General features: G+C 45.2%; 1 protein-coding gene across 5 annotated transcripts in view; it reads right to left on the minus strand.

Annotated features, from left to right (window-relative positions):
• Positions 1-17618, minus strand: part of SULF2 (sulfatase 2) — a 127251-nt gene that overhangs the window by 66880 nt on the left and 42753 nt on the right. The window contains exon 1 of one of the 5 annotated variants that reach the window (XM_075350639.1): positions 11248-11456. The exons of 3 other annotated variants lie outside the window; for them this stretch is intronic. The gene's annotated coding sequence lies outside the window, so the exon portion shown is untranslated. Of the gene's footprint in view, positions 1-2004; positions 2105-11247; positions 11457-17618 lie in introns of those variants that run through there. One more of the 5 variants, XM_075350638.1, reaches the window with a different exon arrangement.

Genomic DNA, 17618 nt, shown 5'->3' on the forward strand with positions numbered 1-17618 from the left:
CCCTCCACCCGTGGGGGCTCCACATACAGAAATCCCTCCACCCGTGGGGGCTCCACATACAGAAATCACTCCACCCGTGGGGGCTCCACATACAGAAATCACTCCACCCGTGGGGGCTCCACATACAGAAATCACTCCACCCGTGGGGTCTCCATACACAGAAATCACTCCATCCGTGAGGTCTCCACATACAGAAATCACTCCACCCGTGGGGGCTCCACATACAGAAATCACTCCACCCGTGGGGTCTCCACATACCAGAAATCATTCCACCCGTGGGGGCTCCACATACAGAAATCCCTCCACCCGTGGGGGCTCCACATACAGAAATCCCTCCACCCGTGGGGGCTCCACATACAGAAATCCCTCCACCCGTGGGGGCTCCACATACAGAAATCACTCCACCCGTGGGGGCTCCACATACAGAAATCACTCCACCCGTGGGGTCTCCATACACAGAAATCACTCCACCCGTGGGGTCTCCATACACAGAAATCACTCCACCCGTGGGGTCTCCATACACAGAAATCACTCCATCCGTGAGGTCTCCACATACAGAAATCCCTCCACCCGTGGGGGCTCCACATACAGAAATCGCTCCACCCGTGGGGGCTCCACATACAGAAATCACTCCACCCGTGGGGTCTCCATACACAGAAATCACTCCATCCGTGAGGTCTCCACATACAGAAATCCCTCCACCCGTGGGGGCTCCACATACAGAAATCCCTCCACCCGTGGGGGCTCCACATACAGAAATCACTCCACCTGTGGGGGCTCCACATACAGAAAATCACTCCACCTGTGGGGTCTCCATACACAGAAATCACTCCACCCGTGGGGTCTCCATACACAGAAATCACTCCATCCGTGAGGTCTCCACATACAGAAATCCCTCCACCCGTGGGGGCTCCACATACAGAAATCGCTCCACCCGTGGGGTCTCCACATACAGAAATCACTCCACCCGTGAGGTCTCCACATACAGAAATCACTCCATCTGTGGGGGCTCCACATACAGAAATCACTCCATCCGTGGGGGCTCCACATACAGAAATCACTCCATCCGTGGGGGCTCCACATACAGAAATCACTCCATCCGTGGGGGCTCCACATACAGAAGTTTTTCTTCCAATGGTGGGCTTCACTTACAAAAATCACTCTTTCGATTGGGGCTCCATGTATGGAAAATTGTAGCATACTGTATCACAAAAGTAAGTACACCCCTTGCATTTTTGTAATTATTTTGTTAGATCTTTTCCTGAAACACTGAAGATCTGACGCTTTGTTACAATGTGCAGTAGTCAGTGTACAGCTTGTGTAAGTGTAAATTTGGTGCCCTCTAAATAACTCACAGTCATTAATGTCTGAACCGCTGGCAACAAAAGGGAGTACACTCCTAAATGGTACTTTACACACAGCGATATCGATATCGCTGGTGAAAGCACCCGCCCCCGTCGGTTGTGCATCACGGGCAAATCGCTGCCCGTGGCACACAACATCGCTTACACCCGTCACACATACTTACCTTCCCTGCGACATCGCTCTGGCCGGCGAACCGCCTCCTTTCTAAGGCGGCGGTTCGTGCGGCGTCACAGCGACGTCACTAAGCGGCCGCCCAATAGAAGCGGAGGGGCGGAAATGAGCGGGACGAACATCCCGCCCACCTTTTCCTTCCTTATTGCGGGCAGCCGCAGGTACGGTGATGTTCCTCGTTCCTGCAGTGTCACACATAGCGATGTGTGCTTCCGCAGAAACGACGAACAACCTGCGTCCTGCAACAGCAACGATATTTGGGAAATGGACGTGTCAACGATCAACAATAAGGTAAGTAATTTTGATCGTTAACGGTCGTTTGTGCGTTTCAAACGCAACAACGTCGCTATCGAGGCCCCATGTGCGTCACGAATTCCGTGACCCCAATGACATCTTGTTTTCGATGTCGTTGCGTGTAAAGCGGCCTTTAGTGAAAATGTCTAAATTGTACCCAATTAGCCATTTTACCTCCTCGGTGTCATGTGACTCATTACAAGGTCTGAAGTGTGAATGGGGAGCAGATGTTACATTTGGTGTTATCGCTCACACACTCTCTCATACTGGTCTCTGGAAGCTCATCATGGTTCCTCATGGCAAAGAATTCTCTGAGGATCTGAAAAACAAAACAAGAATTGTTGCTCTACATAAAGATGGCTTGGGCTATAAGATGATTGCCAACACCCTGACACTGAGCTGCAGCACGGTGGCCAAGACCATACAGAGGATTAACAAGACAAGTTCCACTCAGAACAGGACTCGCCATGGTCGACTGAAGAAATTGAGTTCATGTGCTCAGCGTCATATCGGGAGGTTGTCTTTTCACAATAAGCATATGAGTGCTGCTAGCATTGCTGCATAGGGTACAGGAGGGGGGGTCCACCTGGCAGAGCTCAGACCATACACATTGGTCCGAATGGCTGTCATCCCAGTAGAAAGCCTTTTATAAAGATGATAAACAAGAAAGTCCACAAACAGTTTGTTGAAGACAAGGACACTAAGCACATGGATTACTGGAACCATGTCCTGTGGTCTGATGAGACAAAGATAAACTTATTTGGTTCAGCTGGTGTCAAAGTGTGTGGTGGCAATCAGGAGAGGAGTACAAAGACAAGTGTGTCCCGCCTACAGTCACACATGGTGGTGGAAGTGTCATGGTTTGGGGCTGCATGAATGCTGCTGGCGGTGGGGAGCTACAGTTCATTGAGGGAACCATGAATGCCAACATGCACTGTGACACACTGAGGCAGATCATGCTCCCCTGCCTTTGTATTTCAACATGATAATGACCCCAAACACACCTTCAAGACGACCACTGCCTTGATAGAGAACCCGAGTAAGGCTATGTGCGCACGTGTGCATATTACATGCAGTTACGCTGCGTTCTGCACCGCAGCGTAACTGCATGCGTCCTGCGTCCCCTGCACAGTCTATGGAGATTGTGCAGGAGACGTGCACGCGTGGCATATTAGAACGCAGCGATTCGGCTGCTGCCCGAATCGCTGCGTTCTAAGAAGTGACATGTCACTTCTTTTGTGCACTTTGCATGCTGTCTATAGGGAGAGGCAGCATGCAGAGCACACGTTCTCTGCCGGTACCATGCGCTTCAGAACGGAGCTTTTCAGCTGCGCTCTGAAGCGCACCTTTTAGGTGCGGTGCAGAGCGCACACGTGCGCACATAGCCTAAAGGTGCTGGACTGGCCAAGCATGTCTCCAGACTTAAACACTATTGAGCATCGGTGCCAGCTCCATGATATCGTTATGGTGGATGGAAGAGGATCCAGCGGCGCCTGTGAAGATCTAGTGAATCCCATGCCCAAAGAGTTAAGGAATGAGTGTTGGAAAATGAAGGCCACAGAAAATATTGACTGTTTGGGCACAATTTGGTCATTTTCACTTAGGCGTGTACTCAGTTTTGACATTAATGGCTGTGTTTTGAGATATACACCAAATATACACTGTTGTACAAGCTGTACAATGGCTACTTTACATTGTATCAAAGTGTCAGATCTTCAGTGTTGTCCAATAGAAAATTATAATAAAATATTTAAAAAAAATGTTAGTGATGTTCTCACTTTTGCGATATGCTGTGGATATACACAAACATAGTTACACCGCAGGTGATTGAGCCCCCACCAGGGGGGTAGGAGGTTGCTGTACATGGGTCCAAGTACAGATATTGCCTCCCTAGAGATGACATATACGGTGCATTCACGTTTGCGATGTGCTGTAGCTATATACATACATAGTTACACCGCAGGTGATGGACCCATGTACAGCAATCTCCTACCCCCTGGTGGGGGCTCCAAGTACAGATATTACCTCCCTAGAGATGACATATACGGTGCATTCACTTTTGATAGAGATCTGCTTTGTCGTTACCAACCAAAACATTGCACACAACATAGGAAGCCGGGTGGATCCGCTTATACATCCTCCGGCCCAATTATCTACAAATCTGTCCTCACAAACCAATCTAAGAGCAGAGTTGGCGCTGTGCCAGAACAACCCAAGTGCCATCTTTATAAATAATGCAAAAGTGAGAACAGCTGGGGTTCATGTATCCATAGTAACCAACAATGTTCTTTCCTATAGCAACCAGAATTCAAATGGTAACAACCTGAAACAAAGTATCATCCTGGTTGCCAGGGGTGACAATGCTTATTCATAAAGAGATGGGAAGTCACGGGGCGTCCATTGTGTATAATTAGTACTTGCCTTACTTTCAGCATGCCATTCCAACTCTCAACCTCTTCTCATCAAGAAACTCCAAAAACATCATTAAATCCATAAACAAAAAGATCACAGTCTACAGGATGTCCAAAATGGCCAGGGTTCTGACGGCCACAGCAAGTGTCTTATAGGGAATCTGTCACCAGGTTTTTGCTAACCCATCTGACAGCAGAGACTCTGGCTTTAGTGATGCATCACTTACTGGGCTGGTTGCAGTAGTTTTGATAAAATCACAGTTTTATTTCCTGCAGATCTAGCAGTTCTCTAAATGCTGAGCTCTGTTTAACCCCATCCACATCAATGTGTAAACTGTGCATAGGCAGAAAGCTGCCAATCAGTGATGGGGGCAGGGTTATACAGACCTCATGAATATGGAGGACTACATGGCAACAGATTTACTAGTCGCCTAGTGATAAGCTCTTGAGGCTTAAACAAAACATTTATTGAACCTGCAGCAACCAGCCCAGTAAGTGACATCTCTAGAATTAGGATCTCTGTCTTTCTACATTATGCTGCTCTCAAATTAGGAAGCAAAAACCCGGTGACAGATTTCCATTAAGTAACTACAGGAGTCATATCCTCCATTTTGTATATTTTACAAGGGGAGAGACGAACATTTATTTATAGCCTCAAATTCCCTGAATTGTGCTCCTCAGGCGGAGTAGACCGAGCAGAAAACTGTTAACTTGATTATTTCTGGAGAATCACTAGAGACAAGTGGAAAATTGTACCAAATTATAGAAATTAAACCTGCAATGTGATAAGAAAATTCTGCCCAAATCACTCAGTCAAAACCTTCAACATCACTGTTCTCAAGATTGAGTCAAATCTCCTTAAGAATGGATGATCCTCATCTCCTAGAGTATAAACATCAAGTCCAGATGACCATCTACTGGAGTACAGACACTGAGTTCCCCTCATTTCTTTAATTATAGACATCAACACTAAATGGACCCCATCTTCTTGAGTACTGTCATCAAGACACGTTGGACTTCATCTCCTGGAGTATTGTCATCAAGACCAGGTGACCCTCATCTCCTGGAGTATCCTCATCAAGACCAGGTGACCGTAATCTCCTGGAGTATCCTCATCAAGACCAGGTGACCGTAATCTCCTGGAGTATCCTCATCAAGACCAGGTGACCCTCATCTCCTGGAGTATCCTCATCAAGACCAGGTGACCGTAATCTCCTGGAGTATCCTCATCAAGACCAGGTGACCGTAATCTCCTGGAGTATCCTCATCAAGACCAGGTGACCCTCATCTCCTGGAGTATCCTCATCAAGACCAGGTGACCGTAATCTCCTGGAGTATCCTCATCAAGACCAGGTGACCGTAATCTCCTGGAGTATGGTCATCAAAACCAGGTGACCGTAATCTCCTGGAGTATGGTCATCAAGACCAGGTGACCATCATCTCCTGGAGTACAGGTATTAAAACAGAGTGACTTGTCTGCTGGAGGTTATAGATCAAGACCAGATAACCCTCATCTCCTGGAGTGTAGAAGTCAGAGAGTGATCCTCATCTCCTGGAGTTAAGACATCAAGTCCAGATGACCTGCATTTCTTGGAGTAAAGAAATCGAGACTGGGTGACCCTCATCTACTGAAGTGTGGACATCATGACCAAGTGACCCTCATCCTATAGCATAGACAGGAAGACCCAGTGACCCTCAACTCCTTGAGTGTAGACATCAAGACAAGATAAAGAGCATATTTTATAATATGACTGTAAAGATATTGTGAACCGCAACTCTGGGAGAATAAACATTCAGACCGAGTAACCTAATCTCTTTGAGTAGACACATTTAACCAAGTGACCCTCATCAACTTGAGTGTAAATATCAATACATAGTGACCCTCATCTGCAGAAACTCCACACATGAACCTAGCGAGCAGATATATAAGTACGTTTCTTTGCACACAGAAGCAAAGGCTTTTTGAAGTTGGCCTGGTGTCAAGAAGGGCTGCAAAGAAGCCAGTTCCCTCTAAGAAGCATCAAATTTAGACTGAATATCTACAGTATGTAAAGGAATTGGACTGTAGAGGAATGGGGTAAGGTTATTTTCTATGATGAAGCCCTCTTCAGACTGTTAGGTACATCTGGAAGAATGATTGTCCAGGCAAGAATAGGTGAGTGCTGCCATGAATCCTGTGTCATGCCACCAGTACAGCATCCCAAAATCATTCATGTGTGGATGCTTCTCATCCATGGTGGGATCTCACTCACTATTTTGTCTAAGAGCACTGGAATAAATAAAGATTGAAATCTACACCGCATCTAAAAGAAACTTCTCCAACCATCCAGGAGCAATGTGGTGATGAAGAATGCTTATTCCAGCATGGACACCATGTTACAAGAAAAAGTGATAACCAAGTGGCTTGGTGAACAAAGCATTGAAATTTTGGGTCCTTGGACAGGAAGATTCCCAGATCTCAATCTCACCGAGAACCTGTGGTCAATCCTCAAAAAGCGGTCATGCTAACAAAGACATACAAATTGTGATAAACTCCGAGCACTTCTTACACAAGAATGGGTCATCAGTCATAATTTTGTCTAAAAGCTGATAAGAAGCTGCCAGGGCAAACTGCAGAAGTCTTAAAAAAAATAAGGGACAACAGTAAACTTAGAGTCTTTACATAAACTTGATGTATTTTTCAATAAAAGGGTAAAAACTTATGAAAAGCTGATAATTGTACTTCAGTAACCATAGATACATTGACTACAAGAGCTAAAATCCCAAAGCTGCAAACTGCGTGAAAACCAAAATTTGTGCCCATCTCAAAACTTTGGTTATGACTGTAGATATCATGACCAGGTAACCCTCATCCTCTGGAGTATAGACATCAAAACTAGGTGAACAGCATCTTCTGGAGTATGGACGTCAAGACCTAGTGACCCTCAATTCTGGGAGAATAAACATCAAGACATAATGATGCTTATACCCTGGAGTACACATCAACGACAGTATTGCTGAAAGTTTAAAAATCAATATAGAGTGATCCTAATCTCCTAGAGTAGACATCATGACCAAGGGTCCCTCAACTCTTGGAGTAAAGACCTACAGACCTGGTGACTCATCTCTCAGAGCATAGACAAGACGACTAGGTGACAGAAGCATAGGCAACATCTCCAAAGGTATCCTGGACTACAAATGCTCCGTTACAATCTTGTTTTGAGCCTACAGAGGTACATGTGGGAGGGATCTCCTAACTAATACATTCACCAGAAGGCTCTGATGTATTGTACTGTATAGTCAGTCAGTAGGATGCGTTGCCCATGGGCTACCATTGCAAAAAGAGATCTACAAAAGGTTACCATGTGGCAACCGTTTGCTTTACGGTGTCCCTCTGCATAGGAAATACATGGTATTCTACACTTTCCTATACGCTGACACATATACCATACAGCTTATTCTAAGGGAATGGGGGCTATGGACACATGGTGGGGAATACTCTAGATATAGACCTCCGAAGTGTACAAAAACAAGATGTGGACATGGTGTAATGTTCACCCTCCTGAAGACTCATCATCTGGAGTACAGAGCTATGAAAGTCACGCTCATAGCTTGGTCATCACATGGAGATAAGCAGCACACTGCGGTATGTGATGAGAACATTGGCTCCATGTGTGAGACATCTGGCTGGAGCTCAAATGCATTGAATGTTTTTATTCATCTAAAATACTTGGATGGACCTCAAAGATGCCCAGAGCCCAAAAACCATCAGGTCTCTAAGAACCATAATGGTTCTGGCTGTCTAGGCATGTTGGCATCTGTCGTTTTTCAGCAGGAGAGACACAGGTCGCACATTATGGATCTACACCATCAGCCCACCCACTTGTCCCCATACCATGGGCATCTCTACATGTCCCGCAGCCATTTTCCAGATAAACACGATTTGCGATCTCATGGCCTGGGCTCTATTGATGCAGCATAAAACTGTGATATGAAACCCAGAGAAGCTGCGGCTTTCCATGGAAATGTCTGCGTGTAACCGGATTCACGCTCAGAGTGAATTGTCTATTAGTTGTGTTTATGTCTCCACTTCGCCCACAGAAAGAATGTCACAATTCACTCCGCGATCAAGATAAGAGCTGGGGACACGATGCCTCCACGAAAAACAATTGCTTGTTATAGGAATTCAACAAAAGCTGGAAGAAAACTCAATCTCCGACACTAGCGCAGGGCTGAGAGAATATTGGTCACCCCCCCGCATAGGAAATCCAGGAAGATTGGCACATAGTGGTTAATAGTGTGGTCGCTGCTTATCCTTTTTACATATAAACCGCATCACTCATTGTGCACAGGATCGCAATCTACAGAGAAGCTCCAGTCTGGGCTGAAAATCTGGGTGGAGTGGGTGATAGAATTTACACTTGCCCTGTGGCACGCTCTCTTACACTGACAGCCACTAAGTTTGTGCCCCCCTCCCAGACTGTTTTCCGTCTGACAGTGATTTTAACAATTACAACATTACATATCGATAATGAGGGAAAGTGTAAATCTACAAACAGCAGGGAGAATTAGCATCCAGGAAGGCAGAGATCGGCCTGGCACCACCTGCAGATGCTTCTGCCAGCTTGTCTTCTGTCTCTGCCAGAGAGGTTGGCATTCATGCTTTGGCATGCGAGATCCCAGCTTGTTATAGAAAATGCTGCAGGAGTAATGCTCTGCAGGAGGGTTACAGACTGCCAGGCTGTGGAAGGGGGGGCCGTATCGAACAATGAGCCCCCTATACCATACATTCGATCTGATTGTAAGCTCTGTGAAGCTTTGCGATTATTACGTCTGAATAGTGAGTGATCATAGAGTGGAGTCATGGGGTTTAGAGCAGAAGCTCGATAACATGCTGGTCATCTCAATATAGAAGAGGGACTTGTATGCCTATGCTGTTGGGTGGGAGGCAGACATCCCGCCCACTCATATCAGGAACTCATGTTATTTCATGTATTATATCAAACAATTTTATACAGTGCTGGCCAAAAGTATTGGCACCCCTGCAATTATGTCAGAGAATACTCAGTTTCTTCCTGAAAATGATTGCAATCACAAATTCTTTGGTATTATTATCTTCATTTATCTTGCTTGCAATGAAAAAACACAAAATAGAATGAAGCAAAAATCAAATCATTGATCATTTCTCACAAAACTCCAAAAATGGGCCAGACAAAAGTATTGGCACCCTTAGCCTAATACTTGGTTGCACAACCTTTAGCCAAAATAACTGCGAACAACCGCTTCCGGTAACCATCAATGAGAGTCTTACAATGCTCTGCTGGTATTTTAGACCATTCTTCTTTGGCAAACTGCTCCAGGTCCCTGAGATGTGAAGGGCGCCTTCTCCAAACTGCCATTCTGAGATCTCTCCACAGGTGTTCTATGGGATTCAGGTCTGGACTCATTGCTGGCCACTTTAGTAGTCTCCAGTGCTTTCTATCAAACCATTTTGTAGTGCTTTTTGAAGGAAGTGTGTTTTGGGTCTTTATTCATATATTCATGGCAGTAATGCAGATTCCATTTTTCACATTTCATTCTTACATATAGCTATTGAATTTTTCATGTCAGTATTCACACAGCAGTTTCTGCTATTCCATGTATTCCCCTTACATAGTCACTGGTGTGCATACCTTATCTCCCCATTGTCCTGCTGGAAGACCCATGACCTCTGAGGGAGACCCAGCTTTCTCACACTGGGCCCTACATTATGCTGCAAAATTTGTTGGTAGTCTTCAGACTTCATAATGTCATGCACACGGTCAAGCAGTCCAGTGCCAGAGGCAGCAAAGCAACCCCAAAAACATCAGGGAACCCCCGCCATGTTTGACTGTAGGGACCGTGTTCTTTTCTTTGAATGCTGCTTTTTTTTCCTGTTTAAACTCTAGGTTGATAGCTTTTCCCAAAAAGCTCTACTTTTGTCTCATCTGACCAGAGAACATTCTTCTAAAACGTTTTAGTCTTTCTCAGGTAAGTTTTGGCAAACGATTTCAACCCCATGGATCCTAGCTATACCAGAAATCCTCACTCTGCCTTTTGAAGTTACTCCCTTGAAGATCAGCTGACCCCACCCCCAAGGATCCTAGCTATATGAGAAATCCTCGCTGTGCCTATGAAACTCCTCCCCTGACGATAAGCGAATCCAAAACCCTGAAGATCATAGATAGGGTGTGGACACATGGCCATATAACTTGTCCAATGATCACATTGCTCCAAGAAATACATGCCGTCACACTCAGGTCAGGATAGCAGACTGCCAAGTCCGCGGAATGTGATGTGATCCTTGGACGAGTTACACAACCATGTGAGTGCACCCTAATAAACTCGTACCACGAGAATAGTGCTGTGCAGGAACACCCCCCCCCCCTGAAAATCAGCTGACCCCATCGCCAAGGATGAAAGCTATACCAGAAATCTTCACTTTGCCTTTTGAAACTACTCCCCTGAAGATCAGCAGACCCCCACCCTCGAGGATCCTAGCTAAATAACAAAACCCTCACTGTGCCTGTGAAACTCCTCCCCTGAGGATCAGCTGACTCCACCTCTGAGGATCCTAACTATATGAAAACCCTCACTGTGCCTGTGAAACTCCTCCTCTGAGGATCAGCAGTAGATCTTAGCTATAATTATACAATCAGAAACCTCTCTGCCTGATGACAGAGCTTCAGAAGCTCATCATAAACACTGGCTAGTAAACCTCACAGTCCAGAGCTGATAACAGTTTTGGAGCAGTTTAGGGAGGAGCACAGATATCAGTCACACAAACCATTGTAAATGCCTTGGAAGATACGCAGCACTGGAGATAATTAATATTCAGGATGTAAGGGCAGGAAACACTACGGCTGATAAACAGACCAGTAGATATTATTCATAGTATGGCCAGCTTCAAATAGCTGATAACAACAGCCACTAGATAGAGGAAGTAAATACTTCACAAAGCTGAAACAGAGGACAAAAGACTGTTACATGTTTAATGGTTTTCACTTACATTCTCCCTTGTGGATGACAGGTTACCGTTTTTCACGTTTCCCCCTTAGTTTTGAAAGCGCTTGGGGGGCTCCATCTCTGTCTCAGGCCGTAATTTGCAGTATAGTCCTAAGCACTGTCCACGTGCAGCCCCCTTATAAAACACACAGGTGTCAGCCTGTAAATACGTTGATAGAGTGGCAGTAACACCTGTACTCTCTCCGCTGCCAAGTCCCCTCAGCTGCGCACCCGTTCCAAAGCTGTAATTAGTGGGTATTAAAGCTGACAGCTCCCGCACCGCGCCCGTTCCCTCTGCACAATGATTCCTGCTCCAAGGAAATCCCACACAAATGTTTAATACCATATTACGTGAGTCTTCTGCATTCCTCACATACCAGCGTGCTTGTATTACAACACAATGGAGGCAGGGCTGTGTACCTAGAAAAGGAGGCAGAAAAGCCCCCTATGCTTACGCCTCTCTAATGTGCTGTAGACCACGCACCAACAATGAACCTAAACCCCCAGAACTGATCTATACATATTAATGCACACTTTGGGTTTAACCATGCATGAACAGAATGGAAGTAGTGCAGTAAAGACTGACACAGAAGCAACGCAGGGAGATAATGGAAGCAGGGGGATAAAACACCCACAGGTTAGGCCTACAGATACAGTGAGGAGGTTATAGATAAAGGAGACTATTTTCAGGACTGCATATCTAACATGCCCCACCAAAAAGAGCTATGAGAACCAGAGGACAGTGGAGAAATGGTACAATTGAAAACTATAGAATAGGAACAGACACTGAGAATTACACCCAGTATACAAGACAGGAGAAATGGTACTGTGCAGTGTATATATACAGAATAATACAGATACTTAGCAATAGACGTAGTATACTGCACGGGGGAAATGGTACTGTGCAGTGTATATATACAGAAAAATACAGATAATTTAAATAATTGTGTAATTTTCATTATTGTAGTGTACCATATAGACCGACCCACCGGCGGCTGTGATTGGTTGCAGTCAAACAGCTATCAAACAGCAAAGGGGCGCGTCTGACTGCAACCAATCACATCCACCGGTGGGTGGGGGAAGCAGTGCATATTCAATAAAGGTAAGGAGCGGCTCGGGAAGTGAATGACCGGAGGCCGGAGCAGTGTGACAGCCCCGCCAGTGATTCGGTAAGTATGAAGCGCTTGCTCCTACCCCTCTGCGCCAGATTCTGGTCCTCATTGACTTTATAGGAACCGGCATCTGGCCAGATACTAGGGATCAATCCCCCACCGACCTCAAGTCAGTGGGGATTGATCTGCCAGTCCTTCAAAAAGCAGGGGCAAGACGCAAAAAGAATTGACATGCTGCATCTTCAAAAACGCAGCCAAAAAAGATGCACTGTGCAGACAGCAAAATAGAAATCTCATAGACTTTGCTGGGAGAAAGAAGCGCACGCATTTAGGTGCATCTTTGTGACATCAAAATTGCACCAAAACCGCAGTAAGTAATTTGGGCAGAAACGGGTCTTCCAAATGGACAATGACCTGAAGCATACTTGCAAACTGGTTACCAAGTGTCTTAAGGATAACAAAGTCAATATTTTGGAGTGGCCATCACAAAGCCCTGCTCTCAATCCTATTAAATTTAGGGGCAAAGTTGAAAAGGCCGGAACGAGCAAGCGACCTACATACATTATAGCGCCATTTATTCCATGGCGCTTTACAAGTGAAAGAGGGTATATGTACAACAATCATTAACAATACAAAACAGACTGGTATAGGAGGAGAGAGGACACTGCCCGTGAGGGCTCACAGTCTACAGGGAATGGGTGATGGTACAAGCTGGTTGCGCAGTGGTGTACTGGACTGAGGGTTACTGTAGGTTGTAGGCTTGTTGGAAGTGATGGGTCTTCAGGTTCCTCTTGAAGCTTTCCACGGTAGGGGAGAGTCTGATATGCTGAGGTAGAGCGTTCCAGAGTATGGGGGAGGCACAGGAGAAATCTTGTACGTGATTGTGGGAAGAGGAGATGAGCGGAGTAGAGAAGGAGATCTTGTGAGAATCTGAGGTTGCGTGCAGGTAGGTACCGGGAGACTAGGCCACAGATGTAAGGAGGAGACAGGTTGTGGATGGCTTTGTATGTCATGGTTAATGTTTTAAACTGGAGTCTTTGGGCAATGGGAAGCTAGTGAAGGGATTGGCAGAGTGACGAGGCTGGGGAATAGAAAGGGGAGAGGTGAATTAAGCGGTCCACAGAGTTTAGGATAGATTGGAGAGGTGCAAGAGTGTTGGAAGGGAGGCCAGAGAGCAGGAAGGTTGCAGTAGTCGAGGGGGGAGATGATGAGGGCATGCACTAATGTTTTTGCTGATTCTTGGTTAAGGGAAGCACGGATCCGGGGAGATATTTTTGAGTTGTAGTCTGCATGAGGTGAAGAGGGCTTGGATGTGTGGCTTGAAGGATAGAGCAGAGTCGAGGGTTACTCCAGGGCAACGAGCTTGAGAGACTGGGGAGAGTGAGCAGCCATCAAGTTTGATGGAAAGGCTTGTTGGAGGAGTTGAGTGAGGAGGAGGAAAGACAATTAATTCTGTTTTGTCCCTGTTAGGCTTCAGGAATCGTGCAAAGAAGAAGGATGAAATAGCAGACAGACATTGTGAATTTTGGTTAGTAGAGAGGTAATGTCAGGTCCAGAGAGGTACATGGCTCAGTCACACTACTTCTGTCAGGAGGAATGGGACCAAATTCCTACCAACTATTGGTAGAAATTTGTGGAAGGATATCCAAAACGTTGCACTAAAGTCACAGTTTAAGGGCAATGGTACCAAATACTGATGAAATGTATGTAAACTTTTGACGCTTCAGAAAGTAATAAAAATGCCTTTAAACATTCTCTCTCATTATTCTGGCATTTGGCAAATATAAATAACTTTGGTTCCCAAGACCTCAAACGGAAAAGTTTTATTCTGATCCCAACCATGTCAGATAGTGAGGAAAAACATGCAGATGTGTCTTTATAGAGAGCGGAGGGAAACGTCTGGTTTCAACTGTCTTTATGGATAATATATATATATGATAGATAGATAGATAGATAGATAGAGATATTTTATTATATTGTATATATCTATCTATATCTATCTATATCTATATAACATATCTATATCTATCGTGAGAGAGAGAGATATTATATCTATATCTATATATACAGTGCCTACAAGTAGTATTCAACCCCCTGCAGATTTAGCAGGTTTACACATTCAGAATTAACTTGGCATTGTGACATTTGGACTGTAGATCAGCCTGGAAGTGTGAAATGCACTGCAGCAAAAAAGAATGTTATTTCTTTTTTTATTTTTTTTTTTTTTAAATTGTGAAGTTTATTCAGAGGGTCATTTATTATTCAACCCCTCAAACCACCAGAATTCTGTTTGGTTCCCCTAAAGTATTAAGAAGTATTTCAGGCACAAAGAACAATGAGCTTCACATGTTTGGATTAATTATCTCTTTTTTCAGCCTTTTCTGACTAATTAAGACCCTCCACAAACTTGTGAACAGCACTCATACTTGGTCAACATGGGAAAGACAAAGGAGCATTCCAAGGCCATCAGAGACAAGATCGTGGAGGGTCACAAGGCTGGCAAGGGGTACAAAACAGTCAAGCATGGTGGTGGCAGCATCATGCTGTGGGGTTGTTTCTCAGCCAAGGGGCCTGGCCATCTGGTCCGCATCCATGGGAAGATGGATAGCACGGCCTACCTGGAGATTTTGGCCAAGAACCTCCGCTCCTCCATCAAGGATCTTAAGATGTGTCGTCATTTCATCTTCCAACAAGACAACGACCCAAAGCACACAGCCAAGAAAACCAAGGCCTGGTTCAAGAGGGAAAAAAATCAAGGTGTTGCAGTGGCCTAGTCAGTCTCCTGACCTTAACCCAATTGAAAACTTGTGGAAGGAGCTCAAGATTAAAGTCCACATGAGACACCCAAAGAACCTAGATAACTTGGAGAAGATCTGCATGGAGGAGTGGGCCAAGATAACTCCAGAGACCTGTGCCGGCCTGATCAGGTCTTATAAAAGACGATTATTAGCTGTAATTGCAAACAAGGGTTATTCCACAAAATATTAAACCTAGGGGTTGAATAATAATTGACCCACACTTTTATGTTGAAAATTTATTAAAATTTAACTGAGCAACATAACTTGTTGGTTTGTAAGATTTATGCATCTGTTAATAAATCCTGCTCTTGTTTGAAGTTTGCAGGCTCTAACTTATTTGCATCATATCAAACCTGCTAAATCTGCAGGGGGTTGAATACTACTTGTAGGCACTGTGTAATTTTATATATATATATATATATATATATATATATATATATATACACACACACCCATATATATTATATATATCACACACACACACCCATATATATACATATATATATATATTATATCTATATACATACATACATATATATATATACATATATATATATATATATAATATATATATATATATACACGTGTATATATATATATGTGTGTGTGATATATATAATATATATGTGTGTATATATAATTATATATACACACACACATATATATTATATATATATATACATACACACACACATATATATATATATCTATATACATACATACACACACACACACACACACACACACACACACATACATACATACGGTATATATATATATACATATGTATATACATACTAGAAGGTGGCCCAATTCTAACGCATCGGGTATTCTAGAATTTACGTATTGTGTAGTTAATGTATGATTTTTGTTATATATATATAGATGTTGTTGTGTGTAGTTGCCAGTGTTTGTGTAGGGCGCTGTAAATGTTCTGGGTGTTGTCTGGATGGGGGTGTGTGAGAGCGGTGTTGTATGTGTGTTGCGTTGTGTGTGTTGCGTTGTTTGTGGAGCGCTGTGTGTCTGCAGCGTTCTGTGTGTGTGGTGCTGTGTGTGTTGCGCGGTTTGTGTGTGTGTGTTTTGGGGGGAGGTATGTTTTGAGCAGTGTGTGTGTTGCGCGGTATGTGCATATATTTATGTATGCCGCGGTGTTTGTGTGTTGGGTGTTGTGTGCGTGCGGCATTGTCTGTGTGTGGGTGTGTGTGTGTGTGGTGCGCGTGTGGCGGTGTGTGTTTTGGGGGGGAGGTGTGCACCCCTCATCGTGCTCCATCCCCCATGCTGCGCACCCCCCATCGTGCTCCATCCCCCATGCTGCGCACCCCCCATCGTGCTCCATCCCCCATGCTGAGCACCCCGCATCATGCGCCATCCCCCATCGTGCTCCATCCCCCATGCTGCGCACCCCTCATCGTGCTCCATCCCCCATGCTGCGCACCCCTCATCGTGCTCCATTCCACATACTGCGCACCCCTCATCGTGTTCCATCTCCCATGCTGCACACCCCCCATCGTGCTCCATCCCCCATGCTGTGCACCCCCCATCGTGCTCCATCCTCCATGCTGCACCCCCCCATCGTGCGCCATCCTCCATGCTGCACACCCCCCATCGTGCTCCATCCCCCAATGCTGGGGTCGCCGGGGGCGGGTCCGAGCGTGGCAACGTGTGCCAAGGGCAGGGCTGAGTGGGCGAGGCGTCAGCGTATGCCGGCTTCCTGCACATGTGTACCGGGAGCCGGTGTACGCTGGTAACCATGATACACATCGGGTAACTAAGGGAAGCGCTTCCTATAGTTACACGATGTGTATCATGGTTACCAGCGTACACCGGCTCAGTCACGATCCCAGCATCGCAAGGTTATGTCCGCCGGGGGCGGGGCCGAGTGTGCCAACGTGTGGCGGGGGCGAGCGGGCGAGGCGTCAGCGTATGCCGGCTCCCTGCACATGTGTACCGGGAGCCGGTGTACGCTGGAGCGGGCGATGCGTACGGGGCCAGGCCGAGGCAAGCGGCCAATCCGACAGTTGTCACTGTAACGATACTGTCATGGTGACACAATTTTGGAGCAAGACAGACAGACAGACAGACAGAATAAGGCAATATATATATATATATATATATATATATATATATATATATATATATGTATGTATACATACACACACACACACACACACACACACACATATATACATATACACACACATACACACATATACATACATACAGTTAGGTCCAGAAATATTTGGACAGTGACAAGAGTTTTGTTATTTTAGCTGTTTACAAAAACATGTTCAGAAATACAATTATATATATAATATGGGCTGAAAGTGCACACTCCCAGCTGCAATATGAGAGTTTTCACATCCAAATCGGAGAAAGGGTTTAGGAATCATAGCTCTGTAATGCATAGCCTCCTCTTTTTAAAGGAACCAAAAGTAATTGGACAAGGGACTCTAAGGGCTGCAATT

The sequence above is a fragment of the Anomaloglossus baeobatrachus genome, chromosome 5 (assembly GCF_048569485.1).
Source record: "Anomaloglossus baeobatrachus isolate aAnoBae1 chromosome 5, aAnoBae1.hap1, whole genome shotgun sequence".
Taxonomy (NCBI): domain Eukaryota; kingdom Metazoa; phylum Chordata; class Amphibia; order Anura; family Aromobatidae; genus Anomaloglossus; species Anomaloglossus baeobatrachus.